This window comes from Gossypium arboreum, chromosome 5 (genome assembly GCF_025698485.1).
Source record: "Gossypium arboreum isolate Shixiya-1 chromosome 5, ASM2569848v2, whole genome shotgun sequence".
Classification (NCBI taxonomy): Eukaryota; Viridiplantae; Streptophyta; class Magnoliopsida; order Malvales; family Malvaceae; genus Gossypium; species Gossypium arboreum.
This window is the reverse complement of record NC_069074.1, coordinates 45,851,858-45,876,907: the sequence shown is the minus strand read 5'-3', so window position 1 is coordinate 45,876,907 and position 25,050 is coordinate 45,851,858. Positions and strand designations below refer to the sequence as shown.

The 25,050-nt window shown below is 35.6% G+C and overlaps 1 non-coding gene and 1 pseudogene across 1 annotated transcript; both read left to right on the top strand.

Annotated features, from left to right (window-relative positions):
• LOC128292667 (mitogen-activated protein kinase kinase kinase 20-like) overlaps positions 1-25,050 on the top strand; it is an 82,370-nt pseudogene that overhangs the window by 16,765 nt on the left and 40,555 nt on the right.
• Positions 10,371-10,477, top strand: LOC128293669 (small nucleolar RNA R71). Its single transcript, XR_008283847.1, has one exon. It is a non-coding gene; the product is annotated as a small nucleolar RNA R71 (small nucleolar RNA).

Here is a 25,050-nt window from a genome sequence, read left to right as displayed (position 1 = left end):
TTGGGAGCCACATCTAAAGCTAGCCCAGTTATTCATCCTACATTCACCGGGATATCATCCACCAAGGTGTTGACATTCAGGTCTATTAGACCTAGGATTACCAAAGTTCGCTATTGACGTAGTTTGGCCCTTAAAACTTGAATATTTCTTCCGATGATCTCTATTGGGATACCCAGCTGACGTATTCAAATGAGTATACAAACCTCTTGATTTCTTTGACGAAGATTGAAATGACTTATTCAGCGGTCTTTTTCTCAAATCTCTAGTCTCAAGCTCAACTTTTCTCTTTTCTTTGCTTAATTCTTCGGCTTTACAAGCTCGGTCAATTAGCATAACAAATTCTTTCAACTCTAAAATCCCAACTAGCAGTCTGATATCTTCATTCAACCCATCTTCGAATCTCTTGCAAATGACAGCCTCAGTGGAAACACATTGCTGAGAATACTTACTGAGCCTAGCAAACTCTTGCTCATATTCAGTCATAGACATATGGCCTTGTTTCAGCTCTAAAAACTCTTTACGTTTTTTATTAATAAACCGTTGACTGATATATTTCTTTCTAAACTCTTCTTGGAAGAAATCCCAAGTAACTTTTTCTTCTGGTACCATAGATTTGTTGAGTCTCTCAGTAGTGATATAGCACAATTCAAGCACTCATCCAATGTGCAAGAAAGCTCATTAAATACCCTAATGGAGTTATCAAGCCAAAACTCTGCTCTCTCAGGATCATCATCAATATTGGCTCTAAATTCTTTAGCCTCTTGTTTCTGAATCTTATCAATTGGAGGCTTGTTTAGTCTTAACAACTCCACACCTTGGGGAGCTAAGAGAGCCAATTGGGAGTTAGGTGGGCTGGAGGATGTTAGGCAGCTAAATTTGTTCGAACAAACTCGGCAAACCACTCATTCATCCTTTGGAAGAAGACCTCTCTAGCCTCTCCTCCCTAACTAACTGTTACTTGACTACTTTCAGATGGCATTGTCCCTTAGGCGGGAGCCGGCGCATTACTTTCAGCATCATCAGCTACCTCTCAGTTGGGATTCATTTACTAGATGAAAACACAATTTAAATTGTTAGGAGTCGTCACACTATCACAAATTATATATAGCATGGATAGCTAGACTTTGACACAAGCTACGTTAGTCTGAGAATCGACTAAATCGTCACTCTGATACCACTAAATATAACACCCCTTACCCGCATTCAATGCAAGAACAGGATACGAGGCATTACTGGACTTACATCGCAAGCAAACATACAATTTCGAGTCATAAATTCCAACCAAATTAAAAACCATTTGTATTCAATCATAAAGTCCCTATTACGAGCCTACGAGGCCCAAAACATACTTTCGTAGTGGTTCGGGACTAAACCAATAACTCAGGAAATTTTTACGAAACTTAGAAAAATTTTGCTATAAACAAGGGTCACACGCCCGTATAGTTTGGAACACGCCCGTATGGGCAGGCCGTGTCATCACACACACCCGTGTCCCTAACCCGTGTAACTCTTTGTTTTCCAAAGCATGAAGAAATTGAGGTCATACGGCCAAGTCGTTGTGTGGTTAATTTAATTTTCATAAAATAGGTGTAAACTTCACACGGTCGGGACACACGCCCATGCCTGAGGTCGTATCCCTTACACAGCTGAGACACACGCCCGTGTCCCTACCCATGTGCCCAATTCTGAGCATTCTGTTTCTCAAAATTAAGGTATAGGGAACACACAGCTAAAACACATGCCTATGGGGCAGACCATGTGTCACACAGCCCTGACATACGCCTGTATGTCTACCTGTGTAGACAAAATAAAGGCTATTTACCAAGCCACTTGCCACCCTCATTTACACCTACACACACACAAGTTCAATGGCATAAATCATAGTATACTTAGGCAACCAAAACATCCAAAATCAAGGTTATAAGATATCATTTCATTATCAACACAACATAATTTCAACATCATATTCTACCAAACCAAATCATACCAAGCTCACATCCACAATTGCCAACCCAAATACTTTCATCATACATAATTCTTCTTAGATTTCCTAGCATACCAATGAACCAATCTCAACCATTCAACAACGAAACCATTAAGTCACTTTTAACCATACACCAAGCATTTATAAACCACATCACACAAAAGATAATTACACATGCTTGCATATATATATATAAGCTTACAACCAATTCAACCAAAATGAGCCAAGTTACATGGCCAAATACCATATCAAGCCTTTGACAATTACAAGCCAATACATTTGGCCAAATTCATAATGACACACACAACAAAATGACCAAGTCCCTATACATGCCATATTCTCAAATGTTAAGATCATCGATACCCAAAATAACTGTTTGATAGTGTGATGCGAACTCCGATAATCTCCAACCTGAGCTAGCTTGGTGACACTATAAAACATGGAAAATAAAACGGAGTAAGCTATATAGCTTAGTAAGCTCGTATGAAAGAAATAAGCTAACCTTACCATACATTAACATGCAAGTAGTATAACATAAGACAATGTAATTTTCCATAATCTTATGATCAAAAATCACTTCCATCACAAACATACCTTAAAATCGTCATTTCACAAATTAATAATCATAAGCTTTAAGTACATACCTGTACCATCTCGAAATAATTTCATACACATTCTCATCTTTTCATACCCAATGAACCGCTCGAAATAATAATATCGGATACTCGGAAAAAACCTTACACACAAGGTGTCACATATGTAGCCATTGCTACTTCTATCTCATATCACTTATATGCTCGCTCTCGAGCCATTAACGGGCCTACTCACACAAGCTGTCAGTCAAGACGTAACTATATGGTGCTGCTCACACATGCTGTCAAGTAATCACAACATATGCCGCTATACATAGCCACCAGTAGGATGTACAGGACCAGCACCCGGATCACATAACATAAAACCCTAGTGACATGTCACTTGTATCCTAATCTATTCCTAAGATTCAATTTGGATTTCTCACTCGTCAAAATGACGTCGGACATTCCCATAAAGTCGTTTATTCAATTCATGCAATATTAAAGTATTAAAAATATAATTATAATAAAGCTTACTTAACATACGAACTTACCTCGATTACAAAAATGGCTAAAGAGATTTATTCGTCAATTACGTTTTTTTCCCTGATCTACACCCGAACTTTATTTTTCTTGATCTATAATATCACATTTAACTTATTTAATCATCACATTATTCAATTTAGCCCAAAAGCACATTATGGAAAAATTTATCTTTTTGCCACTAACTTTTTAACATTTTACAACCCTATCCTCGTAAAATGAATTTCTTTCAATTCCTTTACAACCCAAGCCTAGTAGAATGTTGTTTGTACTCATAAAAGCCCACATTTTTTATTTATTCACACTTTTATATACATTTTATAGACTTTTACAAATAAGTCCCTATTTAACCTTTTTACCGAAAATCACTTTTCAAAAGTCGTTTAACAAACAACAAACATGCAGTTTCTATCATCAAACATCAAAATACAAGCATATTAAACATGGGTAAAATTTTAGACTTTAACTTTCTTTCAAATTAGTCCTTGAAATAGCTAAATCAAGTTACAACGATCTCAAAAATATAAAAATCATTAAAAACAGGGCAACAACGGACTTAAAATCGAGCTTGAAAGCTTGGCCAAACCTTAGCTATGGTTCCTCTTCAAATTTTTGGCTAAAGGATGAAATTGAAAAAGATGGAGAGGTTTTATTTAGTAAATTTTGTCTTTATTAGCCAATTTACTAAAATACCCTTAATGCATAACTTAAAATTTTTACCTAGTCATATCTATTTTTGTCCATCTTAAGGTATAATGGTCTAATTTCCATTTAAGCACCTCCAATTTAAATTTTCATAGCAATTAGACACCTTTAACATATAGAACTCAAATTTTGCACCTATTGCAATTTAGTCCTTCTAGCTAAATTGAGCACTCAATTAATAAAATTTCTTAACAACATTTTCATACAATTATTCTATCATGCTGTTGACCTTAAAGAACTAATAAAATGAATATTTCTCCTTTAGATTTGTGGTCCCAAAACCACTATTCTGAATTGACCCAAAAATGGGCTGTTACAATGTGCTCGTCCGAAAATGTCTCTTGGATGGGTACAAGAGATGAAGTTTCTTCTCCTAGCTCTAATATGGGTAAGTGATCTATTACTTGGTATCTTGAATTTCTAGATCAAATTCTTAAAGTAGAAGTGCCCATCGGATCAATTCGACTTGCCATCTTTCTTGGCAAGTAAATATTTAATTGTTAAATGATCCATATAGACAATCACTTTGGTACCTACAAGATAAGATCGAAACTTTTCAAAAGCAAATACAATAGCAAGTAACTCTTTCTCTATTACCGTACAATTCAACTGAGCTCCTGTTAGAGTCCGACTTGTGTAGTAGATGGGATGAAAAGCTTTGTTCCTTTGCTGGCTTATCACAGCTCCTATCGCAAAGTCACTTGCATCACACATTAACTCAAATGGAAAACCCTAATCCAGTATGACAATAATGGGTGTCGAAACTAACCGATTCTTCAAAATATTAAACATTTTTAAGTATTCTTCATCAAATTCAAATACCGTGTCCTTCTCCAATAATTTGTATAAGAGTTTAGAAATTTTGGAAAAGTCCTTGATGGATCTTTGATAGAATCCGACATGTCCCAAAATACTACTAACACCCTTTACAAATGTTGGAGGTGGGAGTTTCTCAATAACATCTACCTTTTCTTTATCTACCTCGATTCCATGTCTTGTTATTCAGTGCCCTAAAATAATACCTTCTCGTACCATAGAAGGGCACTTTTCCCAGTTCAGTACTAGGTTTGTTTATTCACACCGCCTTAGTACCTTGGCTTGATTGGCTAAGCAATCATCATAAGTGTCTCCAAACACTAAAAAATCATCCATGAAAACTTTCAAATACTTCTCAACCATATCAGTGTAAATAGCCATCATACATCTTTGAAATGTAGCAGGTGCATTACATAAACCAAATGGCATGCGTTTAAATGCGAATGTACCGTACAAGCATGTGAATGTTGTTTTGTGTTAATCCTCTGGTGCCATTGTGATTTGATTGTACCCTGAGCACCTATCAAGAAAATAGTAATAGTTTCGCCCCGCGAGTTTATATAGCATTTGATCCAAGAACGGTAAAGTAAAGTGATCTTTCCTAGTTGTCTTGTTCAATTTTTGGTAATCTATGCAAATTCTCCATCCTGTAATCATTTTGGTTGGTATCAAATCATTATTTTCATTCACTATGACTATAATACCTCCTTTTTTGGCACACACTGGACCGGACTTACCCATGAACTGTCTAAGATGGGATATGTAACAGTCCATTTTTAGTCAAATCAAAATAGTGGTTTTGGGACCACAAATCTGAGGTCAAAATATTTATTTTATTATTTTGAGGTCTACAGTATGATAAAATGATTGTGTGAAAATTTCGTTAAGAAATTTTATCATTTAAATGTTTAATTTGATAAAAAGGACTAAATCACTTAAAATGTAAAACTTATGTTCTATTAGCTAAAAGTATTAAATGGCTATGAAATTAAATTGTAAAAGCCCTTATGTAGTAATTAGCCCCTTCTTAATGATAATGGACAAAGATAGACATCTTTTAAATGGTTTTATAAGGTTAATTAAGTAATTATATAATTAAATGGTAAATGAATAAAACAAAAAGGCCATTTTTTTCATTCTCATCTTTCTAATCGAGGTCTAGGTGAAGAAAGCCATTAAAATAGCTTGAAGCATTCGACCACTTCATGGTTTAATTGTAAGTTCGTTTTTGTCCCGTTTTTAATGATTTCTATGTTTTTGAGATCATTGCAGCTTAGCCTAGCTAGCTCATGGACTATTTTGTAAAATTGTTAAAGGTTTAGGTTTTTTCCATTGATGAATATTGGTGTATTTTGATGTTTGATGATAGAAAATACATGCTTGTTGTTAGATAAACAACATTTGAAAAGGGATTTTTGGTAAAATTGCAAATTAGAGATTTAATTGAGAAATGTTGAAATTTGTGGATAAATTGTGAAATAAATGAAAAAATATGGGCTGCTAGAGACTTAATTGAAATTCAGCTAGTATGGGTTTAGGTTGAATTTCATGAATTTGTGTTCTTATGAGATAAGGACTAAATTGTAAAAATGTTGAAATATTAGGGAAAAAGTGTAAAATTTCCTTAATGTGTATTTTGGATTAAATTGAAAAGAGTGATAATTAAATAAGTTAATTTTGATTACATTTAGATCAGGAAAAGTGAAATACGGATTTAGTTCGGGGAAAGAATAATATTTTGGACTAATCGACTTATTTTGTCGTTTTTGCATTCGAGGTAAGTTTGTATGTAATAAGCATTTTTATATTTGTGTTTAAATGCTTTGATATTACATAATTGTGAATACAACCTTGTGGAAATATTCAACGACGATTCAGAAAATAAGAAATCCCGATTGAACCTTAGGAATAGTTTAGGATAAAAATGACATGTCATTAGGGGTTTTGTGATTTGGGTGCTGGTCCGTACATCCTACCGGTAGCTAAGTTATCTGGCATGTGTTGTGGATACTCATCAGCTTGTGTGAGTAGCACCGTGTAGCTTCGTCATGTCCGTCAGCTTGTGTAACCAGACCCGTTGGTAGCTCGAGAGTGAGCATTATATATGATACAAGATTGAGATAGCTTCAGCTACGTATGTGGCACTTAGGGTGCGAGATTCCCGAGTATCTAATAGTATTTCGAGTGGTTCAACAGGTAAATCAGTAATGTGGATGAGTATGTAATTGATACGAGATGGTACAGGTATGTACATAAACCGTACAAACATTGAATCGAAGAAACCTGTGAAATTTATATCTAACCTTGTGAATGAAAATTTTGGTAGGTTGATGGTTTAAAATGAGATATGTCATGATATGTTTTCAATTACTTTAACTGTGCATATTTGGTAAGTTAAGTTTATTGCTATACGAACTTACTAAGTTTTATAGCTTACATTGTTTATGTTTCCGTGTTTTATAGTGGAATCAAAGCTAGCTCGGATTCAGGAATCATCAGAGACTTCATCACACTATCCAACTATCACTTTGTTCTTTTGAATCTATGTTTTTGGGATATATGGCATGTATAGGAGTTTGGTCATTTTTGTACTTATATGATAGTAATGAATTTAGCCATTTGAGTTGGCTTGTAAATGTTTAATGTTTGGTTTTGTATATAGCCATGAGAGTTGGCTTATTTTGGTTGATTTTGTTGTGTATATATATATGCAAATGGCCTTCGTCTTGTGTTGATAATTGCTATATTACTACTTGTGGTGAATGGTTCATATTTGAGAAGTTATATGCTTGTGAGTTTGGTCAGAATGATGCATGTTTGAAAGTGTCTATTTAGTTGAATTGTGAATGTAAATTTGGTATAAATGGAATGGCCTATTTTATGACTTGTGTGTATTATGAATTATGGTTTAAAATTAGCATGAATTAGGCCTGATTTAGTTAATTGAATGCCTATTTTTATGCCATGAATTGTGCCATTTGGTTTGGTGTAGGTGTATGCAAATTGGGTGGAAAAATGGCTTGGTAAATAACCTATTTTTGTCCACACGGGTAAAAACACAGGCGTGTGTCTCAACCGTGTGTGATACACGGTCAGATTACATGGCCGTGTGTCCCCTGGTGTTGAATTAAAAATCAACTCAGTATGCTCCACATGGCCCAGCACACAGGCGTGTGACTTGGCCGTATGGCCTAAGTCAGTATACCCTACAGGTTTGGCACAGCCTAGCACCAGACCTGGCACACGGGCGTGTGAGGGCACATGGGCTAGTTACACAGGCGTGTGGTTGGCCATGTGACCCAAGTCAAGGAGTTACATGGGGTAGGACACAGGCTGGGACACGGCCATGTGATCCCATTTCGAATGTCCACACGGCCTGTGAGACGGACTTGTGTCCCCTGTAGTTTGAAAAATTTTCTAAGTTTTGTAAAAAATTCCTAAGTTATCGGTTTAGTCCCGAACCACTCCTAAAGCATGTTTTGGGCCTCATAGGCTCGTATTAGGGACAATGTGAATGATGTTAAATGATGATTACATGAAATTGAAAAATGTATGTGAAATGTATGTTTAATTGTGTTATAAGTCTGGTAATGCTCTATAACCTTATTTCGGCATTGAATATGGTAAGGGGTGTTATAGGATAAATTATACGCGCATCTAACAACTTGATGATCTCTTTCTTTACCAAGTCCTTCATAATGGGGTTCAATCTCCGTTGTTCATAAATTGTCCTTTTCTTGCCATCTTCTAAGGTGATTTTATGCATAAAAACGAATAGACTAAAACCACAAATATCGACTTTAGTCCATCCAATAGCATTCTTGAATTGTTTCAGCACTAATATAAGTTTCTCTTCCTACTCTTCAATTGGCACTGCTAAAACAATCATAGGCAAAGTCGAAGCGTTACCTAAATAAACATATTTTAAGTGTGGAGGAAGTACCTTAAGTTTTAATTTAGGTGGCTCTTCAATCGATGCTTTTGGTTGAACATAATCTCTATTTTCTAATTCTAAATATTCAAAATGGGATTGCAAATTAAATCCTTTCTGGTTAGCTTCTAGCAAAGCTAAGTTTTCCTCCCACTCTTAATCACTTGGAGGGCCTGACATCAAAACTTGTTCCCATGGGTCCTCAACAGAGTTGAGTTCTCATTCTATAGCTAAATATTCTAACTTAGATACTGTAGAATAATCATCAACAATTTTAGAAATCGCATCAACTTAAAAACATTAAAGGTTACCTAATCGTCCTGAACTCGCATGGTAAGCTCGCCATTCTACATATCAATAAGGATCCTTCCAGTTGCTAGGAAATGCCTTTATAGGATTATTGGCACCTCTTTATCTACTTCAAAGTCTAAAATAATAAAGTCAGCAGGAAAAATAAATTTGTCTACACGTACCAATAATCCTCAATTTTTCCTTCTGGATGTGCTAAGGATCGATCTGCTAACTGAAGTGTAACCATAGTAGGTCTAACTTCACCTATCCCCAATTTTCTAAATATGGACATGGGCATCAAGTTGCTTGCACCCAAATCACATAATGCCTTACCACAATAAGTTGCTCCAAAGTTGCAAGGTATGGTGAAACATCCAAGGTCCTTCATCTTTGAGGGTAGTTTATTTTGAAGGTATGCACTACATTCCTTTGTCATCGCTACCGTTTGAAATTATCCAAGTCACCATTTCTTGGACAGGATATCTTTCATGAATTTGACATAGTTTGACATCTGCTCAAGAGCTTCTACCAACGGAATGCTGATATGAAGCTGTTTTGAGTACGTCTAGGAATTTCTTGAACTTGACTTCCTACTTCTGCTTCTGAGCCTTTAAGGGTAAGGTGCTGGAGGATTCTTAACTTGAACTGGATAATTCATCTTTTGTGGAAATTCTTCTAACAAATTTGTTAGTTTGTTGGAATTAACTGGTCCAAAAGTTACCTTATTGGGTTTTGCATATTTTGGTTCTGGTGAAGCTGGGATTTCAACACTTGGTTGAACTTCAACTTCTCTGTATCACTAGGAAAAGCACCTTGTGGTCAGTTCCTAATTTAGTTGCAAGCTAGCCCATTTGGTTTTCCAAGTTTTTCAATGTGACTACTTGGCTTTGGATTAAGGTATCATTTTTTTTCTATGTATGCCTTCAACAGGATTTCTAAGCCATTAGAAGATTCAGCTTGAGTTGTTTTTGAACTTGTTTACTAAATACAGGTGGTTGGTTGGGTCTAGGTTTTGTTTAAGTGTTACTGGGTCCAACCCTTTGGTTATTCCAAAAGAAATTAGGGTGATTTTTCCAGGATGGGTTGAAAAAATTAGATTGCAGTACTTGCCTTCCTTGGTTCTAGTTTTGGTTACCCATGTAATACACGGATTCTGGGTTTGATGGGCATTCTTCAAACAAGTGTCCTTCCCCATAATAAACAAAAGCTACATTTTTTAATTGATTCGATGGCTGAGCTGCAAAATTATTAAACCTATTAATAGTAAAGTTTTTAAACATTGAGGATATCGAGGATACCTGAGTGCGAGTGAAGTAAGAGCGTCCACTTCATGTACTCCAGTGACTCGTCTTCCTAACACTACTCGATTGGTGGCCATTGATAATTGTTGCTGGAAATCCTCTCGATGATTTCATAAGCCTCATTATAAGAGTTAGAAAGAAGAGCACCATTAGTAGAAGCGTCTACTACCATCCTCGTGTGAGCATTGAGACCGTTATAAAACGTCTCTAATTGGATGCAATAAAGGATACCATGATGGGAGCATCATCATAATAGTTCTTTAAACCTTTCCCATGCCTCATAAAAGGACTCATCATCCATCTGTTGGAAGATAATGATCTTGTTCCTCAACTTAGCATTCTTGTTAGGTGGGAAGTACTTCATAAGGAATCATTCTACTAACTATTGTCATGTGGTAATGGAATTTGGTGGCAATGAGTTCAACCAGGTTCGAGCTTTATCCCTTAATGAATATGGTAACAACTTTAATCATAGTGCATCTTTAGGTACTTTGGCTAATTTGAAAGAATCGCTCACCTCCATAAACAATCTTAAGTTAAGGTGAGGATCTTCTATAGGCATTTCACTGAATTGGTCCACTATCTAAAGCATTTGGAACATGACTGACTTGAGCTCAAATCGTTGTGCCTCAATTTCAGGTCTCTTACTGCCCAGATTAATCTCTTGAAACGCTGGCATAACATACTGTCTTAGAGCTTTATCCTTATCATCAGTAATAAGGATAGGATTTTAAGCATGATTTATTATGTTTCCTTAATTCTGATTTTCAAAGTTCATCTCTTCGGTCCTTCTCTAAACTGCTTGTCTTCTTCTTTGTCGAAAAGTCATTTCAATTTCAAGATCTACATGAAGTAAGTCGATAATTTGATCAACACTCATAAGCACCTGAAAAAATCACAGAAAAATAATGGAATTAAAATTAATCAAAAAAATAAATCAAAATGCAAAATTAACAGTTTCACAAATAGTGTCTTTTAAAACAGTCCCCACCAACGATGTCAAAAACTTGGAAAGACAGAAATTTGCAAGTGTATACAACCGTATCAAGTAATAAAGTGACAAGTAAATGTCAAGTTATCATACCGACAGGGACTGTAAAAGAAAAATATTTATGAAATGTAAATCAAACACTTTGGTGATGGGAAAAATATGATGTTTTAAAGAAATGATTTAAAAACTAAAACTTAACTAAGTAATAAAAATTAAAATTAAAAAATTCCAATGTACGATTTCAAAAAGATGAGTTTTAATCAATTTGACATAATTGTATTAGATAAATTACATTCCTTAACTTAGAATTACTAAAACCATGTTCATGTTGTTACGAATATTTTCACAGCAACTTGGTAATTTGTTAACTACTGCACATACATACTTACTAAATTAACCAATCTCTTGAACACTTTTCAATGTCAATCCAAACAATTAATCAATCTTCATAAACATATATAAGATTAAGTGAGGTGACAATATATTTCTATATTGAAACAGTTTAATCACAATAATCTTACAAGTTATGCAAGGCTAATGTACCGTTTAATATCATCGCTAATTTAACCGTCGGCTACCTTAGAATATTAAACATGCACCAATTAAATATTTTGTCAATTAATTACAATTTCAACACGTTTAATAATTAATTCATTCGTTACCTTACATTTTATAATGCAAGTATAACATAAGTATGATTTTATTTAATTGAACAACTTACCAAGACCTATAACAACATAAACATGATTTTAATAATTTAAGTGGACAAAATGCAATCAATCTAACACGAATTAAATTTAAGTCATTTTAATTAGAACAAGAAAAACAACACCACAATTACTCATATTCATAATCACAACATAAATAAGAAATTTAAAGAGAATAGAACTAGGAAGCACATCTAGTATTTCTTTGAAGCCAAGCTAGTGCGCTCTTCTTCTTCCCTATTCATTTTGTTGAATCGAGCCTTCATGAACAATTGAATGCTGCTATTCCAAGGTGGATGAAAGCTCTTTTTCAAGAGGGAAATCGGCAAGGGAAATGGGAAAACAATGAAAGGAATAGAAGAGAGAAAATAAGTGAAAGAGAGAGATGTGTAGGAACGAATGGTGTTCGAATGAGAAGGGAAAAGCGGTATTTATAGGTGTGAATGGATGCTAAAAATAGAAAAGAAATTTCAGCCATTTTGTGACAGCCCTAAAACGACCCTAGACGGAATGTGGTTTCGGGACCACAAAACCGAGGCATAAAAATAATTTAAAATTTATTTTGATGCCTATAATATGTGTTAATTCATGTGTGACATTTTTGATGTTTCGATTTAGAGTTATAAATGTGAATTTCACTAGAAATGACCTAGTAGTAAACTTTGAAAGTATGATGGGGAAATGTGTGATGACTAGTTGATAATGCATGCAAAAATAAGGATTTGCATGTCAAATTCCCCTAACATGAAGTGGCCGGCCATGACAAGGGAGTATGGGCTAAACATGTCATGAAACATGTTTTGTTGGTGCATTAGGAGAAATAATAAACAAAGGTGTATGGGTAAGAAAAGAATGAAAAAAATGTGTGTGAAGGCTTCTCTCCTCCCTATTGTCGTGAGTGAAAGGAAAACAAAGAAAAAAATTGTTCATCCTTGTTCATCCCTTTTGGCCGAAAATACTAAGAAAAAAGGAAGGAGTTTTGCTTCATACTTGGTTTAGAAGAGAACTAGAAGGAGATTTGGCTATACTTGCATCAAGATTAAGGTATGTTTGAGGTTGTGTCATGAGATTCATGCATGTTTTAGTTGCTAACTTGATGTTCATGTTAGCCATGGTTCAAATCCTTGTTATGCCATGGAAATGGTATTTGGCCAAGGTTGTTATTGTGTTAAAGCCATTGCATGCTAAATGTGAAGCTTGCTAATGATGCATGTAGTGATGGATTGACTACTCTTGAAATTTCTTTGTAGCAATCTTGAGTAAAACATTGAATTCTTTGTTTAACCATGACCGAAGTTGAAAGGGTATGGTTGTGATGTATTCGGCCATGGTGCATTCATGAGCGTGATTTATGCTTGTTACTTGATTGGTAAAAATTTGTGTTTTGGATGGTTATGAACACCTTGAGATTCGGCCTTGCACCTATATGTGTATATATGTTTGCACATGATGTATTGGTATGATATATATATTATCTCAAAGTATGTATTTTCTTGTGATGTTGTTTCGGTTATGAAGTAAATGATAGATGTGTATTGAGCTATAATATGTAAAGCATTAGCTAGTAAAATGTGACAACCCGAATTAGGGCCTAATCGGAATAGTGGTTTCATGACCACAAATCCGAGATAGAAATAATTGTTTTATAATTATTTTGGGGTTATGATATGATTGCATGATTTTGTGAAAATTTCGTGATGAAATTCTATGCCTAAAGTGCTTAAATTGAAAATAGGGACTAAATCGAATAAGTTGCAAAATTTACATCCCGGAAGTTTTAGTATGAAATTGTTTTGGAATATTAATTAGGAGGTCTTAAATAGCAATTTGACCAATTTTAAATTCATGGACAAAATTAGGACATGGAAGGAATTTTGAAAGTTTAGTAAGGAGGGCATTTTGGTCATTTGGATATTAAATGAAATAAAATGGGAAAAATAACACAAAATTGATCATCATCCTCCTTAGTTGCTGCCGAATTCTCCCTCTCTCCATAGCTAGGGTTTCTTCAATTTTCAAGCTCCATAGTAAGTGATTCCAAGCCCGCTTTTAATGTTCTTTACGTTTTGGAATCCGGAAGCTCGATTAAGCTTATGCTAGTAATAATTTAACCTAGGGTTCACATTTGGAAAAATACCCATAGGTGAAATTTGTGTATTTTGATGTTTTATGATAGAATATGAGGTTTTAAATTATGTTAAATAACTTGTGCTACTCGGTTTTAAGTGAAAACGAGTAAAAGCAAGATAATCGGTAAAAATACCTATTGTTCATAACTATATGATAGAGTGAGAATTTGATGTTGTTGTAGAAGAGAAAATGTTCAGCATATCATAAAACATAAGAATAAGGGCTGAAATTAAATTCCGAGCCTAGGGGCAAAATGTAATTTTGTAAAAGTTAGGGGCAAAATGTAATTTTTCCATAATGTGATTTTGGATTGAAATAAATAGTATGAGTATTAAATGAGCTAAATGTGTTATTATAGATCAAGAAAGACGCGAATTGATCTCGAACGGGGGAAGGAAAAAGTTTTGGACTAAATTGCAAAATTTCCATATTTTGCACCAAGGTAAGTTTGTATGTAAATATTACAATAATTTCATGTACATTCTTATATTTCAGCCTATTATATAAACATACTAGCTGATGTTAAAATGTAAATCGACTATTGGAAGAATGGAAATAAACATAGAGAGAGAGATCCGGTTGAACAATCTGAGAGATCGAATGAAATAGAGGGCGTAGCTAGGTCACATGTATGATCTTGAGTGCACATCATGTGTACAAGAAAGCTACGAGACACCCAGTAGTAGCTAGGTCACATGTGTGATACGAGATGTATCCCATGTAGACAAGAGAGCTACGTGAAAGATAAATGTAGCTAGGTCGCATGCGTGATTCCAAGTGAAGGACACCATGTAGACAAGAGAGCTACGAGACAAATCGGTTAGGTCGCATGAGTGGTACTAAGTGTTCACCATGTGTACAAGAGAGCCGAACTAAACGAAGTATGATGGTGGAGCTGTGTCTTGAAACCATTAAATATCGAGGATTGATCCAATTGTTCAACGGGATGGTTTTGTGGTGATATTGTGGTTTGGACCTACACTTATGGTGAATGAAATGTGGTGAAAATGATTTGTGGTATATACATATATAAGATAAAATGAGGTTAGCATAAAGAATGTGTGAAAGAGTGAAACTAGCATTAAAACTGTTTTTAAATGGTATCAGTGACGTGATTTTGAAAAATCACCAAAAATAGGAGGAATATAATTAGAGGTTGAATGAGATGTAAAATTAAAGCTTAATGAGTCTACTTTCATATAAAAGAAACAGAGCAAGCAAAGGAATTCTATATTTTGAGATATTTACAATTGTATGTGACTTGCTCAGGATGAATACGTGATCCCTGTTTCAACTTTGAAAAATCATTAAAAATTGTACAAAGAAAATTAAGAAATATAGTTTACATGCCTAAATTCCTTATTGAGACTAGTTTTAAATGAAACAGACTTCAGGGTTGTTTGAATTGTGTACTGAGAGATATTCAATTCGTAGTGAACAGAGGTCAGATCAGTCGAGCTGTGTAACAGGGAAACTTTAACTAATAAACTGTACTAATCGGCTGAACCAAAATTATAGAAAAAATTAGCAAAAAGCTTTATGAGTCTAGATTCAGGAAATTTTACGGATTTGAATTTCGAGTTTTGTAACCCGAGTTATGATTTATTTAGTGAATATGATGCAGTAGAGACAGCTAAATCAAAGTGGAATGAATAGTGAAGTTAAAGTAGATAAACTTGAATTGTTGTGTAAATATGTTAGATTCTTTAATTAGTATTTACATACTTACTTACTAAGCTATAAGCTTACTTTGTTTCTCTCTTTTGTCTTATAGTGTTCTTCGGCTTGCTCAGGAGTTAAGGATCGTGAAGATCTACCCGCACTATCATACTTTAGGGTATTTGAACTAAACGTTTTGAATTATGGCATGTATAGTAGGCTTAATTATTTTGTTACGTGTCATATTTGTCTAGGTTAAAATATTAGTTACAAGATTACTCGACCAGATACTTTGTACAAGCCATTAAAGTGGGCTAATATTGTTCAAGACATATGTTATACGATGCACTATCAAATTGGATGACATATTTATATCTCGATTATGTTTAATGGTATGTGTTATGTTCGGTAATACCTTATATCTGCTTAAATGACAGTAACGGGTAAGGGTGTTACATTTAGTGGTATCGAGCTATGGTTTAGTCGGTTCTCGGACTAATAAAGTGTGTGTAAAGGTCTAGCTATACATGCCATAAAAATATTGTGATAGTGTGGTGACTCTGATTATTCTAAAGCTGTGTTTTGTTTTAATATAGTAATGGATCCCGAAAGGCTACGGTGATGATCTTTGCTTAGTAATGCCGGTTCTGCACAAGGACCGCTTTGTGGAAAGTAGACTGAGACATTGAGACAAGGAGATGAGGCTCGGGATGCCTTTCTCCAAATGATGAACAATTGGTATCTTGAATTTATTCGAGCAAATCCAAATGCTCAACCTCCTCCACCCCTCCTATACCTCGCGATTCTCTGAGCTGCTCAAGGTATAGATTTGGTAAGAATGAACAAGCCTCCGGTTGACAAGATTCGAAAACAAGGGGCGAAGAGTTTAGAGCAAAGGTCGATGATGATCCCGAGAAAGCGGAATTCGGCTTGAAAATTCTACCCGTGTATTTGATGAGCTCTCATGTACACCGAGGAATGCTTAAAGTGTGTCAGTATCACTTTTGAGAGATTCGACTTACCAACGGTGGAAGACTTTGGTTGCATGGTGCCAAAAGAAAAAGTTACTTGGGATTTCTTCCGGAAGAATTTAGAAAGAAATACATAAGTCAGCGATTTATTGATCAAAACGGAAGGAGTTCCTTGAATTGAAGCAGGGAAAATGTCTAGCGAGTATGAACGCGAATTTGTAAGACTCAGCAAGTATGCTCAGGAATGTGTGTCTACCGAGGCAATTATGTGTAGAAGATTTGAAGATGGACTGAATGAGGACATTAAAATGCTTGTAGGAATTTTGGAGTTGAAAGAATTTGTAGTATTGGTTGATCGAGCTCTTAAAGCCGAAGAATTGAACAAAGAAAGAAGAAAAGCTGCTATTGAGGCTCGAGACGTCGAAAAAGACAGATAAGCAAGCCATTTCAATCTCAACCAAAGAGGTCCAAAGAGACAAACCCTCGAATGACAGTTTCAATTGGGGATTCACAGAGATCGTGGTAGAGCATATTCGGGTCTAAAGCTCAAGCTACTTGATGGCAAGTGTGGGTAATGTGCGACCTAGAAAGCCCGAGTGTCAAGAATGTGGCGAGCAACATTATGGTGAGTGTTGGGGACCGAGCGAGCTTGTTTCAAAAGGTTCTCGTGAGCATTTTATTAGAGATTGTCCGGAGAAAATTAAAGAAGAAAGATTTGAGTGCTAGACGAATACCACCGCTAGTAGAGGTAGACCACCGAGAAATCTTGGAGGTGGGACTAGTAGTAAAGCTGTGATGAAAGATTTAACGGCAAGATCGAAGCTAGAGCACTGCTAGAGCTTATGCTATACGTGTTCGAGAAGATGCATCATCTCCGATGTCATTCTTGGTACATTTTCTCTATGATACTATTGTTATTGCATTGATTGATCCCGGTCCACTCATTCCTATATTTGCATGAATTTAGTATCCAATAAAAAGTTGCTGTTGAATTCTTGAGTTTACGATTAAAGTGTCGAACCCTTAGGCCAATATGTGCTAGTTGACAAGGTTTGCAAGAATTGCCCATTAATGATTCAAGGTCACTGTTTTTACCAACTTGATGTTGTTACCATTTGGTGAGTTTGACGTTATCTTGGGAATGGACCGTTAACATTGTATGATGCTAAGGTAGATTGTAAACAAAAGACACTAGAGTTGAAATGTGAAAATGGAGAAATTCGTGGGTTGAAACAGATGAATCAAATAAATTGCCTATGGTGATTTCGCACATGTCCGCACGAAATACATGAGAAAAGGGTGTGAAGCTTATCCGCTTATGTAATGAATATTGAGTTGCCCTAACTGAAATTTGAATCGATCCGATAGTCCGTGAGTTTCGGATGTATTTCGGAGGAATTGCAGGTTGCCTCCGAATAGAGAGATAGATTTTGCTATTGATTTGTTGCCAGCACCGCACCGATCTCGATTGCTCCATATAGAATGGCTCATTGAATTAAAAGAATTGAAGGCTCGATTGCAGGAGTTAATGGACAAGGGATTTGTGAGACCGAGTTTCTCTCCCGGGTGCTCTGTATTATTCTTAAAGAAGAAGGATGGTTCAATGAGACTTTGCATTGATTACCGTCGACAATAAGGTGACTATAAAGAACAAGTACCCATTGCCGAGGATTGATGATTTATTCGATCGGTTAAAGGGGCCACAGTGTTTTCAAAGATTGATTTGAGGTCCGGTTACTACCGGTGAGAGTTAAGGAGTCGATGTGTAAAAGCGCCTTTAGGACAAGGTATGGACATTATGAGTTTCTTGTGATGCCTTTCACAACAAATGCTCCAGCTATATTTATGGACTTAATGAATCGGATCTTAGGCCATATTTGGATAAGTTTGTAGTAGTGTTTATAGATGACATTTTAATTTATTCTCGAGATGAGTCTGAACATGCCGAACACTTGAGAACTATATTGCAAATCTTGAGAGAAAAGAAACTGCTTGCCAAGTTTAGTAAAAGTGAGTTCGCTTCGTGAAGTCGGATTTTGGGGCATATAGTCTCGGTGATGGTATTGGGTGGATCCAAGTAAGATTTCGCGATCGTTGATTGGAAACCGCCAAGAATGTATCCGAGGTTAGAAGCTTTTTAGGCTTAGCGGGTATTATAGACGTTTTGTTGAAGGATTTTCGATGATTGCCTCTCCTATGACTAAGTTGTTGCAAAAGAATGTTAAGTTTGAATGGACTGATAAATGTCAACAAAGTTTTGAAAAGTTGAAAGCACGATTGATGAAGCACCAATTTTAGTACTGACTGAGTCGGAAAGGAGTTCGTAATTTATAGTGATGCATCATTGATGTGCCTTGGATGTGTGTTGATGCAAGAGGGTAAAGTGGTAGCTTATGCTTGAGACAGCTTAAAACCGCATGAGAAGAACTATCCTACACATGATTTGGGCGGCATTGTTGTTTTTGCCTTGAAGATTTAGCGACATTATTTGTACGGTGAAAATGCGAATTTTTACCGATCACAAAAGTTTGAAGTACTTGATGAATCAAAGGATCCGAATCTGCGGCAATGAAGATGGCTTGAATTATTAAAGGATTATGATCTAGTGATTGATTATCATCCGGAAAAGCAAATGTAGTTCTTGACGCCTTGAGCGTAAAATTTCTTTTTACTTTGAGAGCCATGAACACGGGTTAGCATTGTCGATGATGGGTCAATCTTAGCGAAATGAGAGCTAAACCGTTATTTCTCCAGTTGATTTGTGATGCTCAAAAGAATGATAGTGAGTTGCGGATCAAGAGAACTCAATGCGAATCGAGTTACGACTCGATTTTCAAGTTGGACCGGATGATTGTTTGATGTTTCGAGACGAGGATATGTGTGCGAAAAACGATAAATTGATTCGAAAATATTACATGAGGGGCACAATGGTGTTTATCGTTCATCCCGTAGCACAAAATGTATAATGATTTAAAGAAGTCAGTATTGGTGGCGGTATGAAAAGGACATTTCGAATTTGTAACCAAGTGTTTGATCTGTCAACAAGTAAAAGTGAACATCAAGTGCCTTGAGATTACTTCAACCGTAATGGTGCTCGAGTGGAAATGGGACAAGATTACCATGGATTTTGTAACCGGTTTGCCTTTAACTCCTAAAAAGAAGGATCTTTGTTTGGGTAGTGGTTGATAGATTAACAAAGTCAGCCCACTTTATACCAAAGATGCGTACCAATTACTCACTTGATAAATTAGCCGAATTATATGTTGCTGAAATTGTGAAGTTGCACGGAGTACCTATGTCTATAATATCAGATAGAGATCCAAGATTTACCTCGAGATTTTGGAAAAAGTTACAAGAAGCTTTGGGTACAAAATTGAACTTTAGTACCGCATTTCATCCACAAACAGATGGTCAAACAGAAAGAGTAATCCAGGTACTCGAAGATATGCTTAGATGCTGTGTTTTAGAATTTGGAGGTAGTTGGGAGAAATATCTATCTTTGATTGAGTTTGCCTACAATAACAGTTATCAATCAAGTATACAAATGGCACCGTACGAAGCCTTGTATGGTCGTAAGTGTCGGACTCCTTTGTATTGGACCGAGCTTAGTGAGAAACAGATTCATGGAGTTGATCTAGTTAAAGAAACCAAGAGAAAATAAAAGTAATTGAATTGCTTAAAAGTCGCTTCAGATCGACAAAAGTCATATCTGATTTAAAAAGAAAAGAGATTGAATTTCGTGGGTGATAAAGTGTTCTTGAAGGTGTCACCATGGAAAAGATTCGAGATTTAGTCGAAAAGGCAAGTTGAGTCCGCGTTTTATTGGGCCGCACGAGATTCTTGAGAGAATTGGACCGATGGCATATCGGTTGGCCTTACCGGCGAATTAGAAAGAATTCATAACGTGCTTCATGTATCAATGTTGCGACGTTATCGTTCGATCCTTCACATGTGATTTCTCCAATGAAATTGAGATTCGATCGGATATGACCTATGAGGAGGAACCAATAAAGATTTTGGCTCGAGAGGTTAAACAGTTAAGAAATAAAAGTATAGCTTTAGTGAAAGTATTGTGGCACGGACATGGGATAGAAGAGGCTACGTGGGAACTGAAGAAGCTATGAGGAAACAAGATCAAACCTCTTTACGGTAAGATTTTCGAGGACGAAAATCTCAAAAGGGGGAGAATTGTGACAACCCGAATTAGGGCCTAATCGAATAGTGGTTTCATGACCACAAACCGAGATAGAAATAATTGTTTTATAATTATTTTGGGGTTATGATATGATTGCATGATTTTGTGAAAATTTCGTGATGAAATTCTATGCCTAAAGTGCTTAAATTGAAAATAGGACTAAATCGAATAAGTTGCAAAATTTACATCCCGGAAGTTTTTAGTATGAAATTGTTTTGGAATATTAATTAGGAGGTCTTAAATAGCAATTTGACCAATTTTAAATTCATGGACAAAATTAGGACATGGAAGGAATTTTTGAAAGTTTAGTAAGGAGGGCATTTTGGTCATTTGGATATTAAATGAAATAAAATGGGAAAAATAACACAAAATTGATCATCATCCTCCTTAGTTGCTGCCGAATTCTCCTCTCTCCATAGCTAGGGTTTCTTCAATTTTCAAGCTCCATAGTAAGTGATTCCAAGCCCGCTTTTAATGTTCTTTACGTTTTGGAATCCCTAAGCTCGATTAAGCTTATGCTAGTAATAATTTAACCTAGGGTTCACATTTGGAAAAATACCCATAGGTGAAATTTGTGTATTTTGATGTTTTATGATAGAATATGAGGTTTTAAATTATGTTAAATAACTTGTGCTACTCGGTTTTAAGTGAAAACGAGTAAAAGCAAGATAATCGGTAAAAATACCTATTGTTCATAACTATATGATAGAGTGAGAATTTGATGTTGTTGTAGAAGAGAAAATGTTCAGCATATCATAAAACATAAGAATAAGGGCTGAAATTAAATTCCGAGCCTAGGGGCAAAAATGTAATTTTGTAAAAGTTAGGGGCAAAATGTAATTTTTCCATAATGTGATTTTGGATTGAAATAAATAGTATGAGTATTAAATGAGCTAAATGTGTTATTATAGATCAAGAAAGACGCGAATTGATCTCGAAGCAGGGAAGGAAAAAGTTTTGGACTAAATTGCAAAATTTCCATATTTTGCACCAAGGTAAGTTGTATGTAAATATTACAATAATTTCATGTACATTCTTATATTTCAGCCTATTATATAAACATACTAGCTGATGTTAAAATGTAAATTGACTATTGGAAGAATGGAAATAAACATAGAGAGAGAGATCCGGTTGAACAATCGGAGAGATCGAATGAAATAGAGGATCAGTAGCTAGGTCACATGTATGATGCTTTGAGTGCACATCATGTGTACAAGAAAGCTACGAGACACCCAGTAGTAGCTAGGTCACATGTGTGATACGAGATGTATCCCATGTAGACAAGAGAGCTACGTGAAAGATAAATGTAGCTAGGTCGCATGCGTGATTCCAAGTGAAGGACACCATGTAGACAAGAGAGCTCTGAGACAAATCGGTTAGGTCGCATGAGTGGTACTAAGTGTTCACCATGTGTACAAGAGAGCCGAACTAAACGAAGTATGATGGTGGAGCTGTGTCTTTGAAACCATTAAATATCGAGGATTGATCCGAATTGTTCAACGGGATGGTTTTGTGGTGATATTGTGGTTTGGACCTACACTTATGGTGAATGAAATGTGGTGAAAATGATTTGTGGTATATACATATATAAGATAAAATGAGGTTAGCATAAAGAATGTGTGAAAGAGTGAAACTAGCATTAAAACTGTTTTTAAATGGTATCGATGGACGTGATTTTGAAAAATCACCAAAAATAGGAGGAATATAATTAGAGGTTGAATGAGATGTAAAATTAAAGCTTAATGGTCTACTTTCATATAAAAGAAACAGAGCAAGCAAAGGAATTCTATATTTTGAGATATTTACAATTGTATGTGACTTGCTCAGATGAATACGTGATCCCCTGTTTCAACTTTGAAAAATCATTAAAAATTGTACAAAGAAAATTAAGAAATATAGTTTACATGCCTAAATTCCTTATTGAGACTAGTTTTAAATGAAACAGACTTCAGGGTTGTTTGAATTGTGTACTGAGAGATATTCAATTCGTAGTGAACAGAGGTCAGATCAGTCGAGCTGTGTAACAGGGAAAATTTAACTAATAAACTGTACTAATCGGCTGAACCAAAAATTATAGAAAAAAATTAGCAAAAAGCTTTATGAGTCTAGATTCAGGGAAATTTTACGGATTTGAATTTCGAGTTTTGTAACCCGAGTTATGATTTATTTAGTGAATATGATGCAGTAGAGACAGCTAAATCAAAGTGGAATGAATAGTGAAGTTAAAGTAGATAAACTTGAATTGTTGTGTAAATATGTTAGATTCTTTAATTAGTATTTACATACTTACTTACTAAGCTATAAGCTTACTTTGTTTCTCTCTTTTGTCTTATAGTGTTCTTCGACTTGCTCAGGAGTTAAGGATCGTGAAGATCTACCCGCACTATCATACTTTAGGGTATTTGAACTAAACGTTTTGAATTATGGCATGTATAGTAGGCTTAATTATTTTGTTACGTGTCATATTTGTCTAGGTTAAAATATTAGTTATAGTACTCGACCAGATACTTTGTACAAGCCATTAAAGTGGGCTAATATTGTTCAAGACATATGTTATACGATGCACTATCAAATTGGATGACATATTTATATCTCGATTATGTTTAATGGTATGTGTTATGTTCTGGTAATACCTTATATCCTGTTCCGGCGACGGTAACGGGTAAGGGGTGTTACATAAAATGTGTGCCATTCATGAGTGGTATTAACCATGTAGTTGGCCTCAACATCAACATGCATAATCGGCCCATGAATGAGTACCTAAGATGTTGTATATATTCGGCCATTAAAGTGAGTATGTAGGTGATGTTGAATCAAGTTTTTGGTGCATATTCGGTTATGTGTATAATCGACCAAATGGGTGATTAGTAAGAATAGTTGCCGAATATACAAACATACATATGCATGTGTAATTGAATTGTAAATGTTTAGCAAGATGATTAAACTAGTTGATTTATTAATCAAGCTCAAGGAGTTAAAGGAGGAGAATCAAGCAAGGGAAAGGCGAAGGTCATCGAGTAGCCGACTTGGAACTATTTTACCCAACACAAGGTAAGTCATTAAGCATATATTTGATATTGCTTAAATGATTGTAAAATCTATGCAATTGTGTTTAATGAGATGAAAAATATATACAATTGTACGTGTATGAAAAGATGATATTGTTGAATGTAAAAGAGATAGTGAAATGTGTAGAAAGTTTGCTTTCGGCACTAAGTGTGCGAGAAGTAAATGTGTACGGTGACGAGATTGGCACTGAGTGTGCGAGCTTGAAATGTATGGCACTAAGTGTGCGAGTTTGAACTATATGGCACTATGTGTGCGGGCTTAAATCACATGGCACTAAGTGTGCGTGATCGAGTATTAAGCACTATGTGTGCGAACTCTATATATATACTTCTGATTGAATATTTATACGGAAGGGTGACTTTATCGAGTTGAGTACGGACAGCGGAAAAAGTAAGTACCTTGAGTTCATGGCTAATAGATGCTATGTTCATGCTCGGGGTTGAGTTGGTAAGTTTTAAATCTATGTGATGATTTCAATTGCATTCCCGTAAATAAGTATCGTGGAATAGATGAAAGTTCATTTGATTGCATGATTATTGCGGAAATGAGATGATGTATGGCAATGCCTCTATTATTCTATTGAACAATATATAAAATGTCATTGGCTGAATTGGTATGAGAATGAACCGAAAGGTCCGAGGAACTATGGTATATTTTCGATATGGATGGAGTACCTAGCCTCGTACATTATTTCATGTTGTGATAATTTTATTGATGGATGATTGTCGAATGCTTAGGTCTTACTGAGTTATAAACTCACTCGGTGTTTTTCTTGTCACCCATTTTACGTCTCTTGGACTCGTCTATTTTGTGTGCTCGGAGCCGTCAACGAAGTCATCACACCAGCGAGCAATTTTGGTATTGTCTTCTTAGTCAACCTAGGAGAACATTTGGCATGTATGGGCTATTTTGTTTTGTCAAATTTTGGGTTGTAAACTTTAAGCCATGTGAAAATGGCCTATGTGGTCGTTTGAGTGGGATGATAGAACCTATAGCCATGGGTCTTAGAAACCTTAATTTTGATAAGGTGGCCATAGTTGTGCCATGTATGATGAATGATTAGTAAGGCCAAGGAAAGATTCATGAAATTGGCATAGTCTACTGCAGTAACTGTTGCGGACAGCAGCAGTGATATGAGATCGAAAAATCACCAAAAATAGTAGAAGTGGAATTAATTGCTAAGAA